At 40.0% G+C, this 27,744-nt stretch overlaps 1 long non-coding RNA gene across 1 annotated transcript; it reads right to left on the bottom strand.

Annotated features, from left to right (window-relative positions):
- Nucleotides 1-332: 332 nt before the first annotated feature.
- On the bottom strand, nt 333-26,093 carry LOC128854541 (uncharacterized). Its single transcript, XR_008453574.1, has 4 exons — nt 25,960-26,093; nt 17,163-17,426; nt 3,757-3,873; nt 333-1,125 (listed from the first exon to the last, which is right to left on the bottom strand). It is a non-coding gene; the product is annotated as an uncharacterized LOC128854541 (long non-coding RNA).
- Nucleotides 26,094-27,744: the final 1,651 nt, after the last annotated feature.

Genomic DNA, 27,744 nt, shown 5'->3' with positions numbered 1-27,744 from the left:
GCCTCAGCTACTTCCCTACTGTACATGAACATCAATGAGTGTCTCAGTGAAGCATGTTTCTCCTCATTTTTCATGGTTGCTGGTCCTGTCAGGCATTGTTACCTGGTGTTGCTTACAGATGCTGCATTAGTCCCAGCAGAGGAGCTCTCTGCATCAGCTCCAGATACTTCAGTTCTGCCCAGAGGTAGCAGTAATGTCCGAATACACAGATATCTTCCTCCTCCCCAGTTCTGCCCCCCAAAACTACAAATTGCTCATTTTTATCTTCTCTCCTTTCAGGAATAATATTAATACTGCAAAATCAAGCATTCTGAAACTAAGGGCTACTGTAATTAAGACTATTTATGTGCTATTATATAAGGGATATCTAGATCTGAGCAAGAGAGCCTGAGTTTGAAATTAGATCAGAAATCCAGATTGTCAATACCGATAGGTGAGAATCCTCACCTATAGGTCTAAAAAGTAAGATCTAGGTTTGGCTTCAGGTTAGGCATTTTCATTTTGTGATCTTTCCATAACAACTGTGTTTTGCTGAACAAGAACAGCAGAACAACTCCAGACATGAACAGTAGAACTGTGTAAAGTTTGAAGTACATCTGCTTTACTTGTTGCAGAGTCTGGAAAGTATGAAATCGATGAGTCAGGGGACCAGAGAAAGAGAAAAGCCCAACTGCTGCCTTGGGGGAGCTGAATTCTGCTCTTGCATCTGCCACAGTGTGTCTGCATGATGTCAAGTCTGAGGATTTATCACAAGAAGTCATTCATTCCTCATTTTCTGCATGCCAAACCTAAGGCCTTGTGGTCTGACTTGCCAAAATGTTGAAACTTATAACTTCAAGCAAAGTCAAATGGCATCTGTTCTTGGATGTTGGTTTTAGTGTTAAGTAGGCTGAAAAATAAAATTCTCAGGCTCTTAGAAATGTAATATCCAAACTGCTTGATATTCTTCAATTGCAAAACAAGAGTATCAGATCCTCTCTTCTCAGCAGGGCTTTAGGAGTTAAAAATCACTCTTGTTTGTGGAGTCCATGCACAGGCTACTGGTGTCTACCACAGGAAAGGCAATGCGGAAACTGATAGCCATATCTTCAGAGCAGGCTTTGAACATTGTGCAACAAGTACAGCCTGGAATCACACGTTAGGCAGAAGACAGAACTAGATTTGTCATTATTAGTGTGCACCCCATCCTGTGCACTGAAGGAAACAGAAGCTCAGTGGAAAAACTAGCATGCAGACAGTGACTGAAGGCTCTTGTAAGCCAAACACATAAAGGCTACAAATAAAGGTTGCAAAAGCATCCTCATCTCAGGCAATAGCTGATTTCTGAGCACTTGACTTTGCTACCTTAATAATGTTATTTTAGCTTACGAGTTCTTTATTTGTTTATTTGAAGAGGACAATTGCTTTCAGTAATGCAAGCAGATTACCAACTAATTTTTTGCTGAGTACATTCAAAGGAAGGGCCTGATCCTGTCTGGCTGGATTTGTACTAATAAATAAAACAGAGACAAGAGCTGCTCTCTGGCCCAGAAGCTAGGTGAATCCATATTGTTAAATCTGTTCCTCCTCCATGCCCTCTCCACCCAATGAGAGTCATTACATCTGGACCAGGAAGAGACTCTAGCATGTATCATCTCCGAACCTTTGTTCTGGGAAACTGCTAGTTGGCATAGATCCAAACCTAACCAGGGAATTTGGTAGTAGTTAATAAATAGAAATAAATCATGGACTAGCACTTCATCCTTTGCCCTGGGCCCATCTTGTTTGCTAGGATATATATAGCTGGAATGTACTTTTATGCTGCTAAATAAGGTTAGAGCCGCATCCACAGCTACAGCAGTGGCTTTCTGACTTTCTGCACTGCTCGGGTATTAGTGTTCTCCTGGGCTATTTCCCGAAGCTGTTTTTATAGGTGGTAGGGATCAGATTGACAGGATTGACTTGTTCCTCCTTGTGCACTACTCTGGCACTGTCTCAGCAGGCTGTGTAACCCCTGCACCCCACTTCTGTACTCCTTGCACCAAGGAACAAGGCATATCCTCACAGTCTTTTTACCTAAACACCCTTCTCAGAACTTGCAAAGAGCCGTGTTGTCCATGTGGGTAAAATTTGTCCTTCCAGCAGCAGAAGACAGAAAAAGGAGATGGTTGAAGCATGCCAGAGAGCTGCAAGGGAATGCAGACGGATACTCCATGACCATTTGGGAGGAGTAGGGTGATGGGCATGAAGCAGAAGACAGGAGAGGCTGCTGGTGTCGGCTTATCACAAGATGGCCTGGAGGCCTTCTGCTGAAAACATACCAAGAGCGAGAAGAGGCGCCAAGGCAAATTTCAGAAACCAAAATCTGATTACGGAGTGGTACAGGATGCCAAGAGGCATGCCAGTGTGGCTCGGCAAACTAGAGGTTACTATAACAAGATGCACCAGATGTTTGGCTCTGGTGCAGAAATTGTGCTTTGGCAACTTGCAACCTAGAATTCCAAGGCTGGGAGCTACCCAGCATCCAGAAGGACCCCAAGACACTGTGCACTCAGGGGAGCGCCAGCAGCTAGGACATGCAGAGAATGGATGGAGAAAGGGACTCTCCTCCAGATGTCTACCTTCTCCAAGCTTGTATTCAGGGGCAGGGCCAACAGCACAGGTACATAGCAATAGCACAGGTGCACCACTCCATCACATCTCTTTATAGGTACTGAGGGAACAAAGACCAAATCGGGGGAATAGCTGACCTGTGGTGCTCAACAGGTCTCACAACTGCAGGAAACAGGCAGCAGGAGCCTCTCAAACTGGCAGCCTCATGTGATAAACATAGCAGATAAAGCCACAACAACAAAAGACTATTTCCTTATCAGCCATAACACCACCACCACACCCATCCCTGCCTGCTAGGCAGTGTGGTGGCAGCAGACAGTGCCATAATGCACAGAGCTCATGACCTGTCAGGTACGAGGGCAGGCAGGCATGCACCCTTCTCCTGGCACACCTCCAGGATGGGTCTAAGGATGACACACCACACCCAGAAATGCCCCTGCCTACCCCAGCTTGGCACAACAGAGATGGGCAACCCCAGCCAGCATTACAGTATTTATTTGACTTTCACAATGTTACAGAACTGCCTGAATCTCTTCTCTAAAAGGTCCTTCTGGGATCAGAACCCCCTCAAAACATGGCAGCAGATATTGGTCTCGGAGGGCAAGTAGCCCTGAGAGCCCCAGATGAGAGATTGGCAGGAGAGATGGGCCTGTAAAACAGTTCCAATGAGTGACTAGACTCACATAGTTGGTGAGAGGTTCACATTAAATTACTGGACGTGTGAATATAAGTAGAAATTTCCCACTTACAGGAAGGAGAGAAGGAGAGGAAAACAAAATGCTATGTATGTGCAGAAAGAAGCAACCCTGAATTTTTCTGCAGCTATTGCAGTAAAGATTAGAGACCTTGGTGGAACTGATACAGCAGTATGATACATGATAGCTGCAACATTAATTTCTGCCAGAGAGGCATTGGTGAATCCTTACCACCATCCATCCCTTCTGGTCTCATGTCTCCAGGTTAAGCCTGGGAACTCACCTGACTATGTGGTTAGGAAGCTCAAATCGAGCTGCAACTGCTCAGCAGCCTCACACCATGCAGGCACAGACAGTGATAGCATGAGACACACAGCCCTGGTAGTACTGCCATCCCTCCCATCCCTCAGTTCAAGGGCACCAGCCACACCATCGCACCTGGTGGCAGCGTCTGGGCTCATCAACCTACCTGGGGCCCCAGTGACACCCTGAGCCAGGACAGGTGCTCCCTTCCTGCTTTGGCCACAGCTTCTGCTCCCGTTTCATAGCATATGGCTGTGTCTTTCCTCCCTGCAGGCTCTGACCCCTGTGGAGATAAGGCATACCACAAATTTGGCTGGCTAACCTTCATGCTGGGCAAAAGTCACAGAACTCAAGTACAGCAACACACATCAGTGCAAAACTTGCAGCTAATTGTTTTGCAGTCTTCCATCACAAATATGTGTGATGCAGACCTGAGGGTCTGAAGCTGGTGCCCCAGAAAGCTGTAAGGGTCAAAGGTGTCTGGTGGTAACGTCATCACCAGCTTACAAAAAGTCCCCAGTTGCACATTAGCAGAACTCTGCCTGTAACTCTTGGGATAGGTATTGCTCCCTGTTGCTGTTGGATATAATGCCACAGGCACAGTCCTTAGCATGACTATGACTGTGAGAGACAGAAAATGTTCCAAGCCCTTCATATGCACCAGAAGAGTCTGCCACTATGAGTTATCCTCTCTGAAATGTGGCAGGGGAGAAGCTAGCGGCTGGTTAGCTTCATTTAGTTGCCTTATTATAGATTTGGGAGCATCTAGTTTTGGTCTGTTAACAAGAATGATAGTAAATATTATTTCACGTTAGATTTAGCCATTTGACAATTGGACAATTATTATATTTTCTTATTTTCTGAAATGACCTAAGTATCTACACTCTAACAAATTGTCACTTTAAATTGTTGTTTTACATGACCTGGTCAAGTTTTTTGTACTGCTGTGAATCTGGTTTTCTTTCATTCAGAGTTTTCATAAATCCACTGATAATTGTCTCTTAAAATGGGAAATATAAGCTTGATTCTCTTATCTCTTATCTCTTACATGCCTGGGCAAAGAGTTTCACTTGCTAACAAGATATGCTTCAAAAAGAGAAATGCCTAATAATAAAAATTAACTGAAATCTGATACACTGGGAAATATCTTCTCTTCTCATTTATTTCATCTTTTAAATAATTGTTCTTTCAGAAAGTGTTTTTTTCAAACTTATCAATGCTCTCAGCAGAGACACATTTGACTGTGTACCCCAAATAACAAATTCAAATCACTATAATAAAGAGCAAAAATATTTTTGTTATTACTCTATAAAATGAAATTTCATTGGTAGAAATTTTCAGCCCCTTTTCATATTTGAATTTAACTTCCTCCCATTCACTTTGTAATTAAAATTACGGATTATTAGAGTGATTCCTTCCAGCAAAACTGGTCTGCTCATTATGATCCAAATCCTGTCTCTTTTTCCCCAAAGCAGAGCCAATCTGCACACCAGACTTTCCCCTTCAGGAGTCAGAATTCCTTCAGTTCATTGAATTCCTTCAGTTATTTTGGACTCACTGACATGGCCCACAGAAATAATCAGGCTAGATACAGGTAAAGTATCCTCTCTACATAGGTATATGAAAAGAGCTATTCTCTCATAGTTGTGCCATTTCACCTTATTTTGGTTGTGAATTATCCCCAGATTCACAGTTCCAGGGATGGTGCACCACAAACCAAGCTCCCTGACACAGCACAGCAAGTCCTGAGCCTTAGGGACCTGCCTCTACGTTAAGCATGCAAGTGTCCATGGCGTTTCTTTTCCCACCCTTGTACTGAGGAGCAGCATCGCAGATCTCCAGAAACGGCACCAGGGCCGCTTTTTTTATCATGCTAAGTGTGAGGTTAGAGCAGGGGCATCCCTCAGTACCTGCTCAGCAACTCCTATGACATGAACAGCAGTGATGGGCTGAAATAGACGTGTGAGAATCAGAGCAGTGCCTGGTCATTCTCCACCAGGTTTGCAAATGCTCCTCGGCAGTCCCAATGGGCCAGAGACTAAAAAGATCATGGTATAAAGTACACACAGCTCCTAGGAAGGTGTCAATAAAGTGGACATATGCCCACATAGAACACAAGAAAAGCCTGTGTGAAGATACCAGCACTACTTCCAAAGAGCTACCAGAAGCAGATCAGCTGCATCAGTGAAGCCATCCTCATGGGGTCCTCTCAGCAAAATAGAGAAACACAGTAAGAGCATGGGCAAATTATAATACTATTATTTTCTTTCTCCAGTACCAAGGCAATATGAGGCTTTGGTATAAGCACAGTACTTTTTGTGCCATGTAAAAGTATCCCCTGTGTCTACACTTTAATTGGCCTTACCCTGACAGTCACATAAATGTGTATTTCCCTTTCACTTCAAAGCATCTGCCACTTTCCGGGAGCAGATTTTCTTCCTGCTCCATTGTCTTGCCCAAAATCTAGATGTCGAGGTCAATCATTGTTCAGCTGCAGCAAGGAAAACAGATTATATTACCTGGTGGAACTAGGTTACCCCCAGGTATAGGCTGAGGCGTTTTTTATTCCAGAGCTGGAAATTATCCATTACTGTGTACTAAAAAGGAAATTGAAAGCAGTTCACTTTTCCTTTGCTTCTGCTAAAACAGATGAATTGGCTTTTCAGCTCTGTGGAGAAATTCATAGGACCAATCAAAAACCCAGGGTATAGCTTCTATATAATTAAACTGTAGGCAGTTATATTTTCCAGCAGCAGGTATGTTACTTGAAATGAACCTCCATGCTGTGTATCTGAGCAGTTCCAATTAAGAAATTTCTGCTTTGAGATCTCGCAAGCCAAAACACACAGTATGGCATTGTGCCCTTAGCTATTAAACTGGAAATACAAACCACTTTTTTGTGGTTCAAATAATCTCCAGGAGATAGCTTTACTGGAAGTTTTAAGTCATATTCTTCACATCATAGTCATCTAAATTGACGATTTCCATGACCTTTTCATATAATTACAAGAGTGTTGTGTGTCCATTTTGATTAAATTGTTCCATACGCCATTATGATGCAGTTGTTTTTAAGGCTGCTGAAGTAATTAGGTGCTCTCTTCTAGTTCTTCTCACAGGAGACCATGGAGGACACACTGATTTCTTAAAATCAGTATCTACTTTTTATTGCATTGCATTATCTGATATTTGCACTCAGCGGATGTAATAGATTAGTTCATAAATTTCATGGACAATAGCAAAAGACTGATCATAATCACAGACAGAAATTTATAAGAGGACCATTAAGAACAGTGAGCCACACACTTCTGTACTTGGGCTTCCTTGCCATGTAATGTTACAAATGAATGGCGTACCTTAATGACTAGCAAATTAAAATTTAATGGACTTTCCAATGCCTCCTACTGTCTGTGTTTGAACTCAAGGTAGAGAGCCTCTATTTTCATTTAATTCACTGTATTTTCAGATGTTTTCATTCAGTTAACTGACCTAGAATGTGTATTTTCTAGCATAGCTGATAAGTTGGTAAAATCAGAAATGCAGATCCTTCAATCCTTTCCTTACACTTGTTGTTATTCTCAGCTACCTTTTTCCCTCCTCTGACAATCCTTTCCTTAATTTTTCGAAGTTGACAAAAATAGTGTCTCCCTGTAGAGTGAGGAGACATGTCCTTGAAAACTCCCCAAACACAAGACAGTGGGTGCTGTGCAAGAGATTAAGTAGGCTTGCAAAGTATTAATAGTGATTGCATTACTAATTTCATTAGTCCTTGCATTATCATTATGTATTAATTATTATAGTTATGTCATTGAGTGCTACTATCAAATGCTGACAGTACCAATTCCCTGAATGAATCTTGTGGTTGCTGAATGTGATCACTGCTCAACAAACTGTTGCTTCTTGACAGCTGCAAGGTAACTAATGCTGCTGTATGCGTTTAGCAAGCACCACTGAAATCTTTCCTATGTAAATTTGGTATGGAATATAAAATTTAAAGTGGAGTAAAAGCCAAGCAGCCAAATCGCACCAAGTCTTTCTTTGCTGCCAGGACCAGGAATTGAATACAAGGCAGGAATTGAAGTCTTGGCATGCTGTTTTTTTTGGTGGCATGAGCCATACCTCAGAAAAGCAAAAATCTACCGAAAGGACTAACCTGTCCCTCGTTGACCACTCTTAACCCTCAGATGACTCTGGGTGGTCAAGCTAGCAAAAAGCCTCTGACAGTATGCCATTGCCTCTGATAAGAGAGGGCAACAGCAGTGTCCCCACTACCAGCCTGGCAAGGAGCAAGGGGGCAGCCTAGCCCTTCTGCTCCTTGAACTGCCCCATCCTGAGATCAAAACAGACCCTAAAACTTATTAACCTTTTAGACAAGCAATGCCAGATCTCTTCTGCCCATCTGACCAGCATGGCAAGGACAGAGAGGGCAGCTGACTGTTAAGAGTTCTGGAGCCCAATTGTACAGCAAGGAAGCTGGCCTTCATCATCATTGAAAATGTTGAGCAGACCTGAGGTTTCTTCCTTTGTCCTCTCATCCTTCACAGCAACTTTGCTTTTCAGATTTTTAACTTTTGCTTGTTATGTCTTGTCTTTGGTTGTACTTACACACAACATTTCTACGCCAGCTGGAGGTGAAACATTCTGCTTCGTAGGGCTCTACATAGTTCTTCTAGGGCTCTACAATATTTCTTGTAGCCATTTCGAAAAATCCAAGCTTGCTTTCAAACTAAATCTAAGTAAACCAGGTATTTAGATAAGGTTTGCATGTGATACAAGCTTCTTGCTTTATGTACAACATGTCTGTGTAACAATGGAGCACTAGTCCTGACAGAAGCCTGTAAGTTACTGCATGAAAAGTAACAATGCTGAGTAATAAATAATCATTTGCATTGAATCTATATTATTTTCCAGTCTATTTTAACAGTACACTACTATGATATTCTTCTCTTTTATTTTTTGACTTCTCGTCTGAATACATCAAATACGGTTGTTCAAAACACAACAAAAGCACGTTACGTCTGTCAGTCAGAGTGATCTGCAGCCTCCATAGAAAGATGTTTTCCAGTCATAAACCAAACAGTAATTCATTCATTCCTTTTAAATTCCAGCAAACACTTTAGAGGCCTCTTTGTAATCCGTTCACTGCTTTATTGACCCAGAATCCTCCAGGGAATGTCATAAATCCATACAATGTGTGCAACCATTTGTGTCTGGGTCCTTGATTTAACTGAAAGATATATTTTAAAAGCACACAGAATCCATACAGTTCTCTTTGGGTCACAGACAGAAAAAGTACCTCAGATACATTAATTAATTCTACAAAGGCCGCTCAGTTTTGCCACAATTCAATAAACTGCTCAACTTTAAGCACATGCTTAGATTTCATTGACATGAATAGGACTTTACATGTTTAAATTTGAGCACAAGCCCAAGTGCATTGCCTTGCTAGTCAGGAAATCAAAATAGTTCAGGATATTTAAACATGCATTTCTGACCACGTGACTTGTCACAAGTTACCAGATCCTGCGTTTCAGCTGCTTTGCAAACACATGCCCCAAGTAGCAAAAGTGAACTTAAGAAGAGGCTGAGGTAACACCTAAAAGACAATTTCTATTTAATGGCTTTGATGAAGGAAAGGGTCAAAAAAACTGCAGGGCCGTGAGCGATCATGAGGATCAGAGCCCTGATCAGAGAGCCTGATGCCACACACAGGCACCACAGCTGCTGGCTTAGGTAGCAGAAACCACAACAGTGCTGCATCCTGCCAGGATTAGCACACCATGATCCTCCCCAGGGCTACATTAGCCTCCAGGAACATAATCATCTCATCTAGGACTACCCTAGACATCTCTCTAAGGTACTTCATCATGTCATGGTAACTTACTGCTAAACATACCCTTCTGAGTTGAAATATTATATAGATAGATCCTGTGTGACGGTAACCACTTGGTCATCTTTTCTCAGACCAAACAGGTCTGCTTGGAACTCTGCCCTGACAAGCACAGAGATCAGAGGGATTTGGAAATGCACATTTTTTAAGGATGGCAGAATATCAATGTTATTCCAGTTAAGACAAAGCACATTTACTAATCTGGCACATTGGAATGGAGAATTTGGCTTTAACAAAGAAGCTTGTACCAAGACAAATAAAACAACTAAACAGAAAGTAACCCCTCTGTGTGCTAGTTTTTTCTCCTATAGGTAGTAATCAGTTACTTGAGTACACCACTTTAGGGGTTCACATGCTTTTGGTACACAGAAGACACACTATGCTGTCCTTATACAAGCTGATGAAACCTCCTTTTTTGTGGCTGTACTTAGTGCAGGATCTCACCCAAAAGAGCTGCAGCTAAAATTATGTTTGCTGTCCTTTCTGTACTCTTCCCAGCAGACATTCATTCCTGAAAATGTGTCAGCCTCTCCAGTGAGTGAGGGAGCCATCCTCTCCTCTACCATTTACTTTCCTGCAGCAGGCATCTTTCCAACGCTTCAAAGAATGAGTCTGCGGATCCCAATAGGCAACAGCTGGAACAGCGAAGTGCCAATGTGCAGCAGTGGGATACCCAAGCCCGAAGTCTGTACCTTCAGCATTTCCATCCCCAGTTTCCTAGGGTTTCTCACCGATCCCTGCACTGAAGTGCCTCCTCAAAATTTCCCCAGAGCATAGCACAGCACAAGCACCTCAGTCTCTGACAGACATTGAATGTAAAACTCCCTCAAGTCTCTCTATGACTGAACATGGCAACTCACGCTACTGGGGGTTAACAACAGTGACAAAGGACAGCTCTTTCTCCAGAACTTGCAAGGGGATTGTTTCATGCATTCTGGATCAAATGGTACATTAACAGTACCACAGGAACTGGCAAGGAACTGGTGAGGAAACATCCACTAATTTAACATCTGCATGATCACTGGCTAACACTACATAAATGTAATAAATCACTTCACTTAATGTTGAACAGAAGTGACTGTTTAGAAAAGAGCCTTTTGTTCAAGGTCCAGTGGTTTTGAGATGTGGATACAGGACTAATAAAAAAAGGAGGAGGCTGAGAGAAAATTTTCTTTAAATGGGAGTTTTGCTTTGACCCTCCAAGAAGGGCAGTTTGGTGAAATATCTGAAGATTTTGTTTTTTATTGAGCAATAAACTACACTGAGGTTTGAGTCTGTGGTGTCTCAGAGAAATTGTTAAGCCTGGAAATCACATGGCTGAGCGACTGGCATGGCAGAAATATTTGGCACATCAAACAACTTGCAAGACAAATGGGCAAGAAAGAAGAATTTCTTACACAAGTGTAACCCAATTAATGTCAACAAAAACTTGTAATATTTATGGTTCAATTTGTCTTGGCGCAAGTACAGAACTGACCCTTTCCTGTACCTTTTGGGCAAGTTCATTAGCAAATTCACTGGTGTCTTGTTAACTCTACGGTCCAGTTATACAGTCAGGGGCAGGTTCACAATCCTACATCCCTACAAGTCAAGGTTAGAGGTGGAGTGTCATAAAGCTGTTAAAAATACATGACCTCTTGGATCAAGTGCATGTCTCCGGAGATGCAGGTAAAATATAAAGAACAAACTAAAAGGGAAAGCTTGTTTGGAGAACGAAATGGGACCAAGACCCTGATCCAAACCCTACTGAAATCAATGGAATGTAAAATTTTTTTCAGTAGCATTTGGATCACTGTCTGATTCAGCTGCTTTGTTTTGGAAGCAGGCAAGGTGGATAACACCACAGAACCCCTGAAGAGCACCCAAAAAGACCCCTGTCACATGAAATGTTTCCTCTCAAGGTGCCTGCCTGCAACCCTGCCTGCTGAGCTGAGCATGCAAGCACCTGTCTACATTCCTTCCAACAGAAAAACATCCGTGCAAGGGCTTCAATTATATGTCAAGTTCTGAAAGAACAAGTTAGGGACAGAGATAGATCTCACCATCATGAAGTCAAATTGAATGCAGTCAGCCACAGTGAAAATAACAGAAAAGAAATAACAAAAGCTGATTTGGACCTTTCAGCAGTTCATTCTCCTTTCGAACAAAACAGCTTGCTTGTTGCATACTGCCAGATCTTTTTTGCTCATTAACATGTGGCCATTTCTTGGGCTGATGCACTTATTTAAACCAGTCAATAGCTTAATATCTCTTTTAGTGTTTTACACTATTTGTATGCCACTTAGGTCACTGTGTACTCTTGGTTACATGTTTGGACTATTTCATCTAAAACACAAAATTGGGTAAATGTACAAAAACTTTCCTGAGACCACAAGAGGCCTATTTGCACACTTTGTTAAGAATGGTTTTCTGAAGAAGTTGTGAGTTTTTCAAGGGGAGGGGGAAAGGATTTGTGAAAGGAATTTAAACACAGCTTACTTCTTCTCTTTGTGCAAAGGTAGCTAACGTTCAAATGGAGAAAAATCTCTCAAGCAAAATTAATCTAGCTAAACAACCCAGCATTTCCACATCACTTCCTCTGCTTAACTTTTCATCTCCTGCAAGACTGTTGGAATTGCTGTGCACTATTATTATTATTGTAACACCCTGGTGGTAGCCTGACTTTTTCACTTTGAGAAGGATAATTGTTTTCTTTAAGTGTAATTACTGGCACAGTTTATATTTGATCACTTTTCAAGACTTTCTTGTCTTTACACTTTTGGAGAAGTTCCTTGTAAAGTTTTATGGACTCTATTTTAATTCTCCCTGCTAGGTTGATTAGGTTGATTCATTTCTTTCCAGTTTTTTTGGATGGTGGTGTGCGTCAAGGGTTGGTCTCAGGCTTTGATTCTGAAAATGGTATATTTCACACAATTGCACCTATACAATCTTTCTACTTGATTTTCCACTCAAGTAAAGTTATGTATTATTAATTCTTTCCACATTCATTCTTTTCTACAAAGGCTAGATCATGCCTCAAGCTGTAGTCTCAAAAGTGAGTATAGCTAGACCACCTGTGGCATCAGGGGAACTCCACTGAGACCCGTCTATTTCACACTGAAGATCTTAGACACTTTTGCAGCTTTTACCGTGGTTATTCAAGATATCCTTCAAAATGCAGTTGATTTGAATGAGTACATTGGAAGTCATTCTAAATGACTACATTTAGAAAACAATAAGGAAATAAAATGTCTGATGTGGGTTATCACAGGAGATTCCCAGTTTAAGATGCAGAGTTTGGATCCTTTACTACCTTAATTCTGAGTCACTCTGCCAATAAGCATCCACCTTCAGTGGGATGGACGACTTGAAGAGACAAGGATGCAATCACAAATCTCTTAAAGGCAATGAATAGTCTTATCAAAATATCTGCAATAACACGTTGAGATCCTTGTTCGTGAAAACACAAACTTTCTATAAAACCTTCAGAGTATATCTGTAGGACAATGAGGTTGATGCTCTAGGGAGAGCTCAATTTTACTTTGCCATTCTACCTCTCCCAGAGGAGGAACAGCAGAGGAACCAAGAGTGAAGCATGTTTGAGGACGTATATGATTTTCCTGAGGAATGGTTCATGAAACTGCAGCTTGCCCCACCAAAAGACAAGAGCCAAAGAAATTCTTATTTCTTATCAGATTTAATGATCCCTTCCTCTGAATTATGTTACTTTGAGGTCTGGGATACATAGTAGTCAGAAGGACATGACAGTTTTGAGATCCAGTTTATTATTCGTGCCACTTTATTAGTGCTAAATAAGGGAGCTTTATATCAGTAGTAAGGGGAATATCTCTATATATCTGACTGCCAGAGAACTCCCTTATAGAACTGGCAAGTTGCAAGGTGTCAGGCTTTGAAAATCTATTATATGCAAGCCTAGGAGTTAGTTACTTCTAGAACATTCTTAAGAATTATGCAAGATTCACATTTCCTTTTTTTCCGTCAGACCTGTAGAGTTGGCTGAAACTTGCACCCTGAGCCAGAAAGCAGATGTGTACTGTCAGCCATGTGAACAGTCCCACAGAAGCCACTTGTTTGAATGGGAGGGCTGTTGGGTTGCAATCTAAATCATGTGGCTTGACAAACAGATTGACACGAAGCTGCACTTTTGAAAAACATGTGCCCTCCTGCAAGATTCAAATTCTGCATATCCAGCAATGCTTTATTAAAAAGACCAAACTGATGACTCTTTCCAGACAACCTGCACTACATCCTTGGGCCTCACCTCCAATAGCAATGCTGCCATCTCAGACTCATGTTGTAAAATCCTTATGCCTACCGTGATGGATTCACTGGCTCAAAACCTATTAAATACCAGTAGGACTCAGACAGACCTGCATGGCAACTAACGCGAGTTCCTAGTTGGAAAATGGAGGAGTGCTTTTTATAAACACCGGCAAGTTTCTGTGTGGCACATGGTTTACATCATTATACCCTCAGAGGTTTACGGCAAAATCCCACACTTCTTTTAACCCTGAGTCAGAGTTAAGCCCTTGTAGGAGAAGAACAGTAACACAGTGTGGACTGAATGACCACAGTTCTGTAGTTGTTAAAACCAAACTGCAGTTCCCCCAAAAGCACTTAAGACAGAAGTCATAAAATACTGCATGATGTTATTTGTTTATTGTAAAATGCCAGGGAAAAAGGGTACACCTTTGGCCATTTTTAAAGGTAAGGAACCATAAGGTGTGAAAGCATGCTGTCGGAAGTCTCATTAAGACATTATTTACTAGTTCAAAATGAATTTACATTGATCTTTTGAAACTATTGCTAACCACAAATGCATTAAAACTAAACAGTCTTCATTTACTGAGAAATAAATGTGTCAGCATAACCTTGACTTTTGTCCAATGTTGTTCCGGCTTTTAATTCACAGGAGCACAGTGTTAAGCAGTTTATTGCTTGTTGTGCTAAAACACACTAATTTAATTGCTAATATATTTCCTTCCTGCAATCATTTTCAAAATTGTTATCTTGAGAAAATATGTATTTTTAAAGAACCTCCTTCAAAATTGTAGCAGTGCTCAGATATATTCACAGAAACTGTTTTCTGCTACATATTTGGTACTCTTAAAACATTTTAACCAAAGAGGCAGGTAAAACACATTGAAACAAATCAAATTGTGTTCAACTAGATTATAAGAAGGCTTGGAGTTTAGTAAAATATGTATGCACTCTTTAGCATTTAAGTAAGTGATTTAATGCTTACATTCAAGAAAATTACAACTTTGTTAACTGTTCCAGACCACCATCTAAAAAATATGTGATTTTTATTTGTTCAATAACTTTATAATATACATTTAAAATACTGCTATGCATGTCTGACTCAAAGCCAAACAGAGCTTACAGGTTCACTTCACAGTCATCTTTGGACTAAGCTCATGTTGCAACAAGAAATGCAAGTCAAGAGGGCAAGGAGGAATCACACATTTGGTTCCTGCCAGTACCTGGTATGGATTTGTCACTGACCCCTCTTCTTAAGGACAGTGATGAGGAAAAGTAGCGTATTCAAGTATGTCTTTTCTATCCCAGCACTCAGAGGAAACACCAAATTCTCTAATTTTAATCAAGAAATTCAGCAGTCTCTGTCTTCTGTTTTGCTTTCCTAAGGTAAAAATAATCTGTTTTGAGTTCCTACTCTGTCCTTCTTTGCACTGTTGAGTGTGTTGCGTTCCCATTCGTTACTACAGGAACCTTGTAAGCTAGATTTGCCTCTTCTTCAGTTGCTGCTCTCTATGTAGGCTAAATGAAACCTTTGTACAAGGAAGAGTAAGGACACAGGCCTAGGACAGGTTAGGGTGATGCTTACACAGCTGAAGATCCAGGATTTGCACAGTGACTGATTTGAGTTCAACCAGCTGATATTATTGAAACTAAATCTTCATTCTGAGTGAAAAACTCAGCACCCAAGAGTGGTACCATGGAAGGACTCTCTACTGTCCAGTAGTTTGTATATGAATGAAGAAATAGAGCACATGGCAGACTTTCTGCATTAAGATTGTCCTGCTGCAAAAATGGTAGATTTGTATTGGGACATACAGTCAGGTCTGTAAGACAATAAAACAGGTTTTCTGCTCAGTCTCATCTGAAACGGAACAGCCACGCTGGGGCACTACCTATAGAAAGATCCAGAGCAGAGTTCAGAGAAGAGTAACATTGAGAAGAGATTTCATGTTGAGAATTATCATCTCAAGATCATGGGGAAAAATAAAAGAGTAGACTGTCTGCCCAAGAGGATACAGCTATTGGAAGACACATTGCCTCTATGTCCATAACAAGACTGTTGCAAAAAGGCTAATACTCTCCTACATTTTGCCACAGCATACAGAAAAATAAGCACAGAAGGAAAGACACCTGTTAGACACTACTAGACAGAAGCAGAAGATCAGGCTGCCAGCAGAAGAAGGGAAACCTTGTCAGATTGAGACAATCCCTCAGCAAATGGCCATGGCACAGTTGCTCCTCCTCCAGCCTGGAGGTGGGTTAGATAGCTTCCTAAGGGACCTTCCAACCACATCTTCCTATCCCTTGTCTGCATTTCATGAAAGAGAAGGTTTGACCTTATGACCAAACTCCCCCACAGGGCAGCCTGTTTTACATCAATCTTTGCATTTAGTGCTTGTCATAAAATCACTATAAACATTTCAATTCTTTTGCTAAGTGATTAGTTAATGAGCCCACATCATGTTGCTGGCTGGAGAGGTATGCCTGAGAGGGTTTGCCATCCAAGAGCTTTCACTTGCTGCGGTTCTTTCCTGGAGAAAACATGGCCTCAGTGGAGCCAGCACCTGGTGGGGCCAGACCTGGCAGCAGAAAAAGTGACCCCATGGAGGCAGAAGGGCAGGTGGCAAACTGGCACAGTCAGCTCCTTCAGGCTGACCTCTCCAGGTGCAGAAACAAGCTCTGCTGTCTACTCTTCTGGGCTACGCTAGCCTAGAGCAAACAGGCTATTTAAATGTCTTAAACTTTTATGATTCCTCAGTTGCTACTGCATTTAACTCAACTTACAGGGTGTTTTCTGGGTCTAACTGAGGTTAGACACATTCTTAAGGCATCAAAACATTGTTTCACCAAGATAGAGCTATTTTCACAGTAAGTCATAGTGCCTCAGACTGTATTCAAACTTACATTATTTGTTAATTTTTCTAGCTACCAATTCTACAACTCCCTCTCCAAAACCAGAAATTATGCATTTGCTTATTGGTAATGTTAATTTAACTCAAGCCTTTCCAAAGTCCCTCAGAAACTTGTAAATGCAGGTGTGAATACAAACTTCCTACTGTTCAGGGCCATGAAGCGCACGAGGATACCTCTAATTGGAAATTACATTCTGCCCAATTAAGAGATCATCATGGGTTATAGGCCCCAGGATTCTTGCATGCTTGGAAGTAGAGAAGAAAACATTTGTGAAAGCTGTCAAGGGAATTATTATGTAAATTCTTTAAACCTGAGATTTAATAAAGTGCTAGGTGATGGCTATAAGCTATATTATTTATTCCAATACTGACCCTTCATTTCTGGACAAAAGCGTAAGATATACTATTTTAACTCTGATTCTTTACCAAGTTTAAGAGAGAAGGTTTCTGGTGAGTGGAAATAGTCTGTATTAGCCTTTTATTATTACCTACTATAGTCAGAACATGCCTTACATCACTGGAGATGTCAAGAGATTTACATGTCCTCCAAACAGATCCGCATCCAGAAAGCCAGTCCAACAATGAAAGGCGAATCTGTCACAGGTCTTGAGACACCAGGAATCCCAAATACTTGTATTGTGTAAGGTGTTGGCTTGCAGTTTAAGTCTTCTTCCAAACTATTCCTGATTACTGTATATTACAGATCCTGTTAATGTCCACATGTAAACAGAAGAGACTAGCGAGAAGAAGAGCTCAGCATATCCTGCAGAAGCAATTCTAGGAATACAAAAAAAAAAAAAAACCAATTAAAAATACGTACAAAATTCATATTCCGAATTACAAATCTATAATATTGCTCATCCTTTTAACATCAGATGGCCCTTCAGGGTCTGTTGATCTACCTGTGCACTATGTGATAATAAAGTAATAATACTCACCCTTGCCTAGCCCTCATGGCAGTTAACTATGCCTTTCCCCTCATTTCAACCCACCCCCTTCTCCTTCCATTTTCCATCTCAGCTGTATCTGGCAACATTGTTTTTATAACTCTGAGTCACAGAAAAATATTTTGCAGCTGTCAGAAAAGTGCTAAAAATCCTCACTCGTTAGCATATGATCATTCAATTAAGAGAATAAATAGTGACCTAGAGGTTGATTGGAACTGGCTTTGCTTCCCACATTTCCACATCTTAAGATGGAAGTAATAGAGGAAATATTGTGTGGAGAATGCAAACATATTCCCTGCTAATGGTGGAAATGCTTAAGTATTGTCTGCACAGAGCTAATATAAACCAAAGTGGTTTATTACCACCGTTTTGTGATTTATGACTCACATTATGACTTTATTTTGAAATAGTTTCATTAAAAATTAATGTGTGGTGAAGGAAGAATGCACAACAAGTTACAGTGATCAGGTCCTATCAGGGGCAAGGCCGCTCAGTGATTTATTCCTTATAATGCTCTGAAACAAACATTTCTGTGCTGCATCTATTCGGACTCTGCAAGATGCAGCATACTGCACTGGAACTTCCCAGGTGAGGCAGCCATGCCATCGTATCCAGCTCTCAGTGTTGCATATTGCGAGGAATTAGTTTAGGTCTTTTTAAGATCTGAGTAGTTTATAACAAAATCTGAATTATTTATAACCAGTGTTCTCAGCATTGATTAGTGTTCTTTTGTAACAGAATGTCTTTTTGATAATGCTTCATTCCTTTAATGTCTTGTGGAAACTCAAGGAACTGGCTATTGCATAGCTTAATGGAAAAATCAGCTTTCCTTTTTATCAGGTATATAATGGAAGATTAAGTATTGATATTTTTTATCTCTCTCAGGTATGCACAGCATTAATGCTGATAAAAACCAGGACCAGTCAGGAGACAAGTTAACAATCCTAAGGAATCACTTTCCCTGCCAGGCTCAGGGAAGATGCTCTCCCTGGGCACTGTCTGAGTCCCAAGCTCACTCACTGGGATAACATCCCCCTGTCCACTGGCAGAAGCATCCCCTGTGACCCATTCTGACCTCCTCCCCAGGGAAATCATGCTTGGCTACTTCCATGGCACTCTTCCCGTCATCAGCATCATTAAGTGACTCACTATCACTTCATAAATTAATAGGCCCACATGGGAAAATGGTGGGAAAGAGAAGTTGTTGAGAGCAATAAAGAGCGTGAACGGTTGGAAGAAGATAATTGAACCAAGAAGGCATGGCATCCACAAAATCATCCCCTTTCAGGGGCTGCGGCTTGATCCAAATTTGATAAGTTATATCTTCTGAGAGGTTCTATCTACCCTAAGACAAAAACACACATAAAAATATAGTTTTAAATGCAGGTGCTTTAAAAACATGCAAAAGGGAGGAATATAACAATTCCTTCTCATTTTCTGAATTTTGTTTAAGTAGATTGACACAAGAACATGTTTGTGAAGGAAGAATAATTTTCTTTTGGTGACATAGATGACACCCACTTGAAATATCTTTATAAAGACTTTTTTGTACTAATAATGCCTCATTCAAAGAAAGCATAGGATCTAGTTTTAAAGTAGAGGAAATCATCAGAGCTGAATTTGAACATAAAAAAAATTCAAATAATTAGGCACTAGACTTCTTTTTCATAATTTATGTTTGGGTTTGAGTTTATTAGCAAATGCTGCCAGAATCATATGCAATATCCATGGCTTCAGCAAGAGTCAGACTCCAGACACTTTTTATTTCAGGGGCATATTAGCCTAATTTAAACACACTCAGAACTTTTCTTTCTTGGTTTGGACTATAAAGCAGAAGAAGTTTCACCGAACTAAGGCCATTATGCTCCTAATAATATGCCCTTTGGGGTTTAATGTATATTCTTTACATACACAAACTTCAACCCTGCAGGTAATTCATCTAAACTTCCCTGGTTGTCCTCCCTCATTCAGCTGGATGCTCAAATAAACATAGCATGCAAAACAGTCACACTGGCTTTTTTGTAGATAACTTATTCTTCCGTAACTGACAGGATTTATTTCTAAAGGCTGTTTCTGAAACTATTGCATAAATATAGAATATTTCCTTCCAAAATCCACATCTTTAGAACGAACCTTCTGCTTTATCGATACCCAAATAATCAGAGTCTGGTTATCACGTATAGGAAAATGCTTTGCTACTACAAGAGGTGAGGTAAAAGAGAACAGAGGAAATATTTCCTCTATTCCATTTTAAAAGTCAAATTTTGACAAAGGAAATCATAAGAGACCTTCTGGTGAGTGGCTTGCAGCTAACGCTTCCACTAAAAGATGCAAGGAGTGCTGAGGAAAAATGGCACTTAAGTGAAACAGTTTATTAGACTTGATCTTTTGGGAACCAAAGTACTTCCCAAAAGGAGATACTCCTGATTTGATACTTTTGTCTCTGTACATGCTTAGTTTGATGGGGCACCAGTCTATCGCAACATTGTCATCATTATTAATTATACATCTATGTGAAGCTGTGTAGGAAATCTTTGTTCTCTCAGGCAGGTTCCTGAGTGCAGGACTCGGATCGCTGGACTTTATCTCACTTTCTGCGCCCACCCAGGAGAGTGAGGAGGCGTGACAAGCCTCCCAGAGCAGGCTCCCCTTGAAGCAATCCTACTCCACCTGTGATGGAGCTGAGACAGGTCCTGCCTCCTGACAACTCCAAAGAGCTGACCCAACTACCTCACTCCCCCTGGCTCCTCCAAGGGAGGGAACTAAGTCAATGTGTTTTCCACAATTCCCACGGCCAACCTCAAGGGCAGAAAGGCTCTTTAATACCCCTGCTTTACTATGCACGCTAAGCCAGAAATCTGGGCTCAGGCTAGAGTCAGATGTATTTTTTTATCACCAGCCAGCATCCTCCTGCAGAGCAGGCAGTGGCAGGCTGTTGGCACTATGTTTCCAGGTCTAATTCCAGAGTACTTCAGCACTCATAGGAAATTCTTTGTAACGTTCCCTTTGCTCTAATATTCAATTAGCTTTCAAACAAGTGAAAAGCCTGGATGAGCTGAGATGGCCATTTTACCAAGTACTGTACCATCACACAGAGTTCACAGACAGCTGTTTCAAAGTAATTGAAGTCATAATGTGCAGAAAAATGACTTTTCTAATGGTTGCCTTGAAGATTTATTTTTTTTAATGTAATTAAAAAGTAGATTTAGAAATATGCCTGGCAACCCAAAAGATTAAATATTAATACGGAGCATAATTAATAAATGATACATCTCTTGATTACTAATGGGTTATTGACTCTAAAAGCCTAACATTATGGAATATTAGGGCAAACAAAGGCTTTGGGGGAATATCTCTAAGTTTCCAGGATGAAGCTGCAGCTTTGTCCTTCTAAAAAGTTATATACCTCTTTCAACACCCTTCCAACCACTGAAAAATAGCATTAGACTGAAAGACACCATTTTTATAACCACTTTTGAAAGCTGTGCTCTTACCAGCTATTCTACATTGGAATCCAACCCTGCAGGTTCTTCTGTCAAGGAAAATTCTGCCTAAAAAGACATTTTGTCTTAGAATAGAAATTTATCACATTGGTATTGTTGTTACCATCTTATTCTTCTGAAAAATATTACAATGTTTTGCTGAAGTCAGATGTCAGTGCTAGCGTCGATGTTAAATGTGCCTTTTTGATAAAGTAAAATTGAGAAAGCTGTGAAATGTTAATCAAAATTCTTTATATCAAAGTTTCAGGACAAACATTTAGCAATTTTGAAAAATTACGCTTAGTTTTGCAAGAAATAACAGTAGAATAATAGCAGATTTATCAATTTGGTATTGTAAAATTGCAGAGACTGTAGAGAATACAGAATTATTAATTTAGTTATATTGATAGATCCTTTTGCCTTGCCTGCTTCAAACATTAAACTTGCAGCAAGATGGTCCCTAGTTGAGATGCTGTGTTCAGCTGGCCTTCCTTGTACCCTGAAATCTGATGAGGTACAGGAAGACTTAATTTATCATGAAAGAGCTTGAGAATTAATAAGAATATAAGCAAATGTTTTAACCTAGAAATTATATCGCATTTGTACTCAGAAAAAGGGTCCAACTGAAGTTAATGCCGCCTTCTAGCTCAGCAGCCTGTTTCATTTAAAAGGAAGAAACAGCTGCATTTCATAACCATTAAAATATCAACATCCATACCCCAAAATGCCAAGGTGGTGATTTGTCAGCTCTCTGAAGATGGCTTGTTGCTGAGGAGGCGTCTCGGAGCAGAGAAGCATCTTGCAGCCCACACGCTTCCCCAGGTTTCCTGTGTTTCCTGGGGCAAGCAGACAAAATCCAGGGTGGTTTTGTGGGAGCTTGACAGCTCCCACGATAGACCTGTGGGACCTGACCTCAGCACCTTGCCCTCAGGGTACAAGGCGAGGCTGGAGTTGAGTCAATCCTGTATTCATTTTGGGATTGCCACCAACTGTCCAGATGCTGCTTTGCCGTACTGCTGCCCAGCCAGTCATTACCCTCTTGCACTTGTGCAAAAACTTGTTTCTATTTTATTGTATTTTCCTCTGGTCTTAGCAAATTAATTTTTTTCTTAAGATTGCTTATATCTTATTTATCAAGATCTTGTTCAATTTTAATACTGACTCATAAGTGTGCTTGCAGCCTCTCCCAGATTACCAGCTGCAAATTTAATCTCTGTTAGGGACAATTAAATACTCATCCCTATTGAGGGTTCATTAACATTAATTAGGTTAAGAACTGTTTTATTCACGTGTGGTTTTTTCACTGTTACATCTTACTGGCTCAGTTCTGAAGACTAAAAAAAAGATAAAATTATTTTTTTATAATCCACAGGGTTTTTGAGATAGATTTTCAAACACTTTGTGTCAGTACACATATCATAATGCATGCATAGATAAACAAAAAAATGATTTTATCAAGTGCCTAAATACAAAAAAGGAGGGGAGAAAGCTTAAAAAGAAATTCTCCTTCACAATGAACAAGCGCAATTCATGGTATTCCTAACTGAAGAGGCTTTTAAAAAAAAAGTCCTGACCATATTGATAAGCTATTAATACTCGCTTTAACCCACAACTAAAACATTCATTGTCCTTTAAATGTTTGATACATACAGCACTATCATTCCTTCAAGAAACAACATCCAGAAAACCTGCCGTTTCTGTCCCTTCTCACCTATGATAGTCTCAGTTCTTTCATTCAAAGCTCCAAAACTCCTCTCATGGTCAGTGCTGCTTACAAATTGAAAGAAAAAGCCCCTTGGAAATTCAAACAGGTGAGATCTCTAAAAAAAGAGTTTTCAGAACAGATGTTTTATGCTCAAATTTTTCGTGTTTACACACTAAAGGATCGCTCCTGAGAGAACATGCTGCCTACCTACCAGATAAATATGTGGCAGAATATTTATCACCGGATCAATTTATAAGTGATAGAAAATACATAGATTCAGCTTACACAAGCACACGCTCACAGTTTTATTTGGCTTTCTAAATTGTCAAGTCTTGACAAAGTATCAGAAATGAAAGTGATAATGAACTAGTTGATGTATTCTTTTTGGTTTGTTTTTTTTTTTTTAAAAAAAAAGCATATCTAAACTATTCTTATATAGATGTAATAGGTTGCATGTAACAGACCAGAACAGAGGATTCATATGTAAGGCTGTATCAACTTTATGCTTCAGATATGTTGAAGACTCCAAATGAAAAATGTTTGTGCTCTTGTGTTATGAACACACTGACCTATCCCTGTTTCAATGGAGTGTATGGTGTTTCCTTTCAAAACAGTGTTGATTAAAAGAATATTATTTCTGGAAGTGTTCGATGTATTACACCAAAATTCTACTATGTACAACAAATGTGCAATGTGCAGCTAGAATACTTATTCTTGAGTTTATATGTGCAACATCCCTCATACAAATTTACAGAGAGACTTCATATCTCACTTTCCATAATTTTGTTTGGCTTTCATAATATTCATATACAGAATACAAAATAAGCAAATTACTCCTATTTTTACGACTCTCTGTTTTTATGCTTAGTCCTTAAATCAACAGTTTAACATTGGCTAGCTGATTTGAAAGCCACATCCTGCTTGTGAATCTCACTGACACCACCAGTATAAAGCCAAAATGGCTCTATGAAGAATCATTTTCAGATTTTTCTGGGTGAAATAAATGTCTTGCTTAACAGGGGACACTACAAGACATACTGGAAGGACTTTTGGTATTTCTGGGTAAGAAAAAATACAGTGTGAACTCTTTGGTTCATTTTTCTTATCTCTCTGCAAACCCACTTTCTCATTGCAACAGATATGGGCTAGCTACTGGGCAAGCTGCACATCTAACTTTATAACACAAATTCACCAGCAGTTTTGGTGCTGTGTCCTCCTTTTTTATTTTTTTTTTTTTTAATTCTGAATTATTTCCTCTCTTCTTGAGCCAAAGCACTCCTATGCTTGAAGAGAACAGAAGGGATGAGAAATTCCAATGCCTGCCCCGAAAGTATTTGGTCTATTAAGCCACTGAAAATGCAGTATATTATTAATCCATTATGTTGAACAGTTGCATTTTTATCCTGAAGAACAGTTTTGAGGCAGCTGTGTTTGGAACGGCTTATGCTTTTCTACCATGGGTGTAAAACTGAGAGCAGTGAATTGGCTCTCACTCACAAGCTGGCAGAAAAGGAGCATTTCCTATCTCAAGGGAGGGGTCTGGCCATTCTTCTTATCTATCATTCCCTTGGCATCCTAGCCACAAAACAGTACAGCCCGTCCCTGTTCATGTAAGACCACTGTCCTTTATCCATTCAGCAAGGGAGGAACACTGCAAGGGCAGATCAGTCAAATAACAAACAGTGTGAGCAGAGAAGGACAGGTTACATACAAAAATGTTGCAAAGGTAATAATAAGGAAATAATCCCTTGGAACTCTTAGGGTATACAACAATAAAACAAAATAAGTATGTGCTGGAAATTAAATCTCCCAGCTGTATTGATTGCTAATGGCCTTTTTTAAATTTCAACCTTATTTACTATGTAGAGATAAGAGCTGACTCTGAGCACTTTGTCTGATTCAGAACCTCGTATAAGAAATCTAAAGATCACTCAAATTAAGAGGAGATAGCTAACTACTCCCCTGGGTTATACAGAAGAATATTTTATTTGCCCCATTAGAGCAAAAGAATAGCATAGAATAGGTTCAATCCAATCAGAGATACCATTCAACGAAAAGTGGCAGCTGCTTTTGTTTTTCTTAAGGATGGTGGAAATGTACGTCTGTTTCCATTAGCACTACCTTTTCCTGTGTTAGTTTTTCTGATGTTTTACTGCTGCCACTCTGCAAAATCTAGAGCTATGCAGAAAAAAATGTCTTCAAAGGTAAAATAACCTTTTCCATGTTACCAGTTCTAAAATATAGTAATGGATTCATTCATATTTGAACAAATCAAGTTTCTAGTGGAATAAGAATATCCTGAATTCTAAGGCATAAAGTAATATTATGAGTAAAGAATAGAAAATATCTACTCTCTTTAAATAGGCTACATATTTTCTGTAAGATCAACAGCCCTAAAATCATGGTAGAAGGTACTGACAGAATGTTTGAATAACTAGCACTGATTGAAGATTTTTATTAACTATATTTTAGTTTTACATTCCCTCTGTGACTTGGCATCGCAAATGTAGCTGTCATAGACAGCAAGAGAGCAAGAAGTGTCTGTTCTTTCATTATTTTGAACTTTCTCAGCAGGATTCACCACTCTGGCTTTTTTGAGCAAGTTGTGGTTTGGAGCATGCAGGCAGTATGCATTATGTGCTAGCTTGCATATTTCTACCTTAAATAGGTGGTGTAACTCAAAGAGAATGAGTAGACCTGTTTGCAAAATATGAGTCACTCCAAACCTCAGCACAAAACCTCAAACCAAACTCTATTCTTTAAAATTAGAATTGGTTCAGAAAAGTACTTCTGTCTTCTGTCTCTGTAGAGAATAGGGTTTATGGAGGGAGGCCAACACCTTGGTACAGGGAAAAAAAAAAATTGAAACATTTTTTTCTTTCTGCAACTTGACAAAACATCACTCAAAAGCAGACTGAAAAGTAAGTGTAAAAATGCTTTTCAAAAAGACACCAGTTACCAGCATGTTGTCAGTCTGTTATCAGCCTAGAAGAGTCTGAAGGCCTAGAAGGAAGACCTCAAAATCAAAAGATAAATATGTCCGAAAAGTTTTACATAAGGAGAGCTATTAAGCTCTCTGTCCTGAAGCACTTGCATTTTCTAGAGCTAGCAAGGCAAAAGGGCTTGGCCAGAACAAGGTTATGCCACACAAGCTCTCCTTCCCAAAGCACACTCACCAACCAGGCAACGCCGGCAGAGACATCCACTGTAGCATCTTGCAGCATTTCAGGAAAGACAAGCAGTTTCTGCAGGACTGGCATGGGCACAGAGAAGAGCCTACAGGCCCAGCCCCTGACAACTCTGGTGCAGGGCAAAGATACCTACCACGATGACTGAAGTTGAATCAAAGCATGTGGAAGTCACTGAGAGCCTTGTCATTCCTTAAAAAGGGTTGGGGAAATCAGGCTTGCTCAGTGTTACACATGTGCTAAAACCCTGTGGTTTTCAAACCTCACCGGTCTTGAAAGAAAGACTGGCTGACTTTCATGTCTGGAAATAGCCTCAAGTATGTTCTGGAGCAGACCAAGACCTAATTGAGTTGGTGGTCCCTCTTCTCGGTTCTGCGTTTGGGTCACAAAATGCTTTGCAATCAAAATCAATGCTCTTATTCTTCAGTGTCTTCGTTATCGCAGAGGAAGCGCCAGTATCAAACCTTTCTAGTACACCACAAAATCTCCCCAGATAATTCAATAAAAGCTAATTTCTTTTTTTTCTAAAGAGAATCTCATAACTATGTATTTTTCCATCATGTTGAGAGTTTCAAGATAAGGAAAATAAAATCCAAAACTATTGTGAAATAAAGGCATCAAAAATGCAGATTTGTCCAAGTTCCCTAAAGTTTTGTTTCATTCTATTTTTTTGGTATTATTAATCTGATACATTGCAAAATGTAGTACCTGGTATCCAACTGTATCTGTTTATTTCCTGTTCCTAGAGACAGACGTGTTTGCAAAGGAAGGCAGGGAAAAAGAAGGAAGAAAGGAATAATTTTTATAATACTTCTGAATTTTGTAGAAACATATAATGAAAGTCTGAAGGAAAATGAAGCTCTTACTGGTATATTTAATACACATATTCAAACAGAGCCAACAACAATGGCTATAAATATCTGTTTGTACTCAAAGAAAGCAAATCTACTTTTTGAAGAGAGCTTATTACAAAAAGAAATAAAACATATTTGTATGCTCTACCACAAATGTAATGCTTTCCTCCATGCCTTTAGCTGGTAGAGAATGTTTCAGGAAGATGGCACACTAAATTTTCTTCTGCAGGATAGCTCCACAGGAAAGAAATTACTCCTTTAAAAGTCACTGGCAGGATTGCATTATCATTTCTCAAGAGCCTCCCAGTTTTCTAGATCCTGAAACAGCTATTAGATGTTTCAGCCTAGCAGATTCAAAATGTTGTGTAATTTCTCTGCAGACATAAAGTGGACTTGGGTCTAAGTGTGCAGAGACTGGGCAGTCAGGTCTATCCACGCAACCACAACACACCTACTCCTACTCACTCACTGTGTGCACTTTATTAATTTACACCACTTAGAGGAATCTAAAAAAATCTTTCAATCAAGGAGGTAAAATCCTACAAAACTTTAGTTTGAGGCAGGAACGGCATCTCAACCTGTGTCAGTAATGCCATATAGAAACCAAGGAAGCTTGTATGGCAAAGCCACAATTACCTTCAGACCCCAGACACAGGGGAATGCACTGCAGCAGACACATTTCTTCAATCACTCCTGACTGCCAGCAACTCTCTGTTGCCTCCCTGGTCAAGCATAGGGACAGTGAAGCTCCTCCCTTAAAACAGCATGAGTAGCCACCCTGCACGCAAGGAGACAGGGTTCAGTTTTCAGATCAGACAGGAAGCATTTTACTGGGAATATCCAGGACTTACAACCCTTACCGTTTAAAGAGGCAGTAAATATTTACTATATGAATATAGATTTTGCATGTGATAGAACA

The sequence above is a fragment of the Cuculus canorus genome, chromosome 1 (assembly GCF_017976375.1).
Source record: "Cuculus canorus isolate bCucCan1 chromosome 1, bCucCan1.pri, whole genome shotgun sequence".
NCBI classification, from domain to species: domain Eukaryota; kingdom Metazoa; phylum Chordata; class Aves; order Cuculiformes; family Cuculidae; genus Cuculus; species Cuculus canorus.
This window is presented reverse-complemented; position numbering and strand designations above follow the sequence as displayed.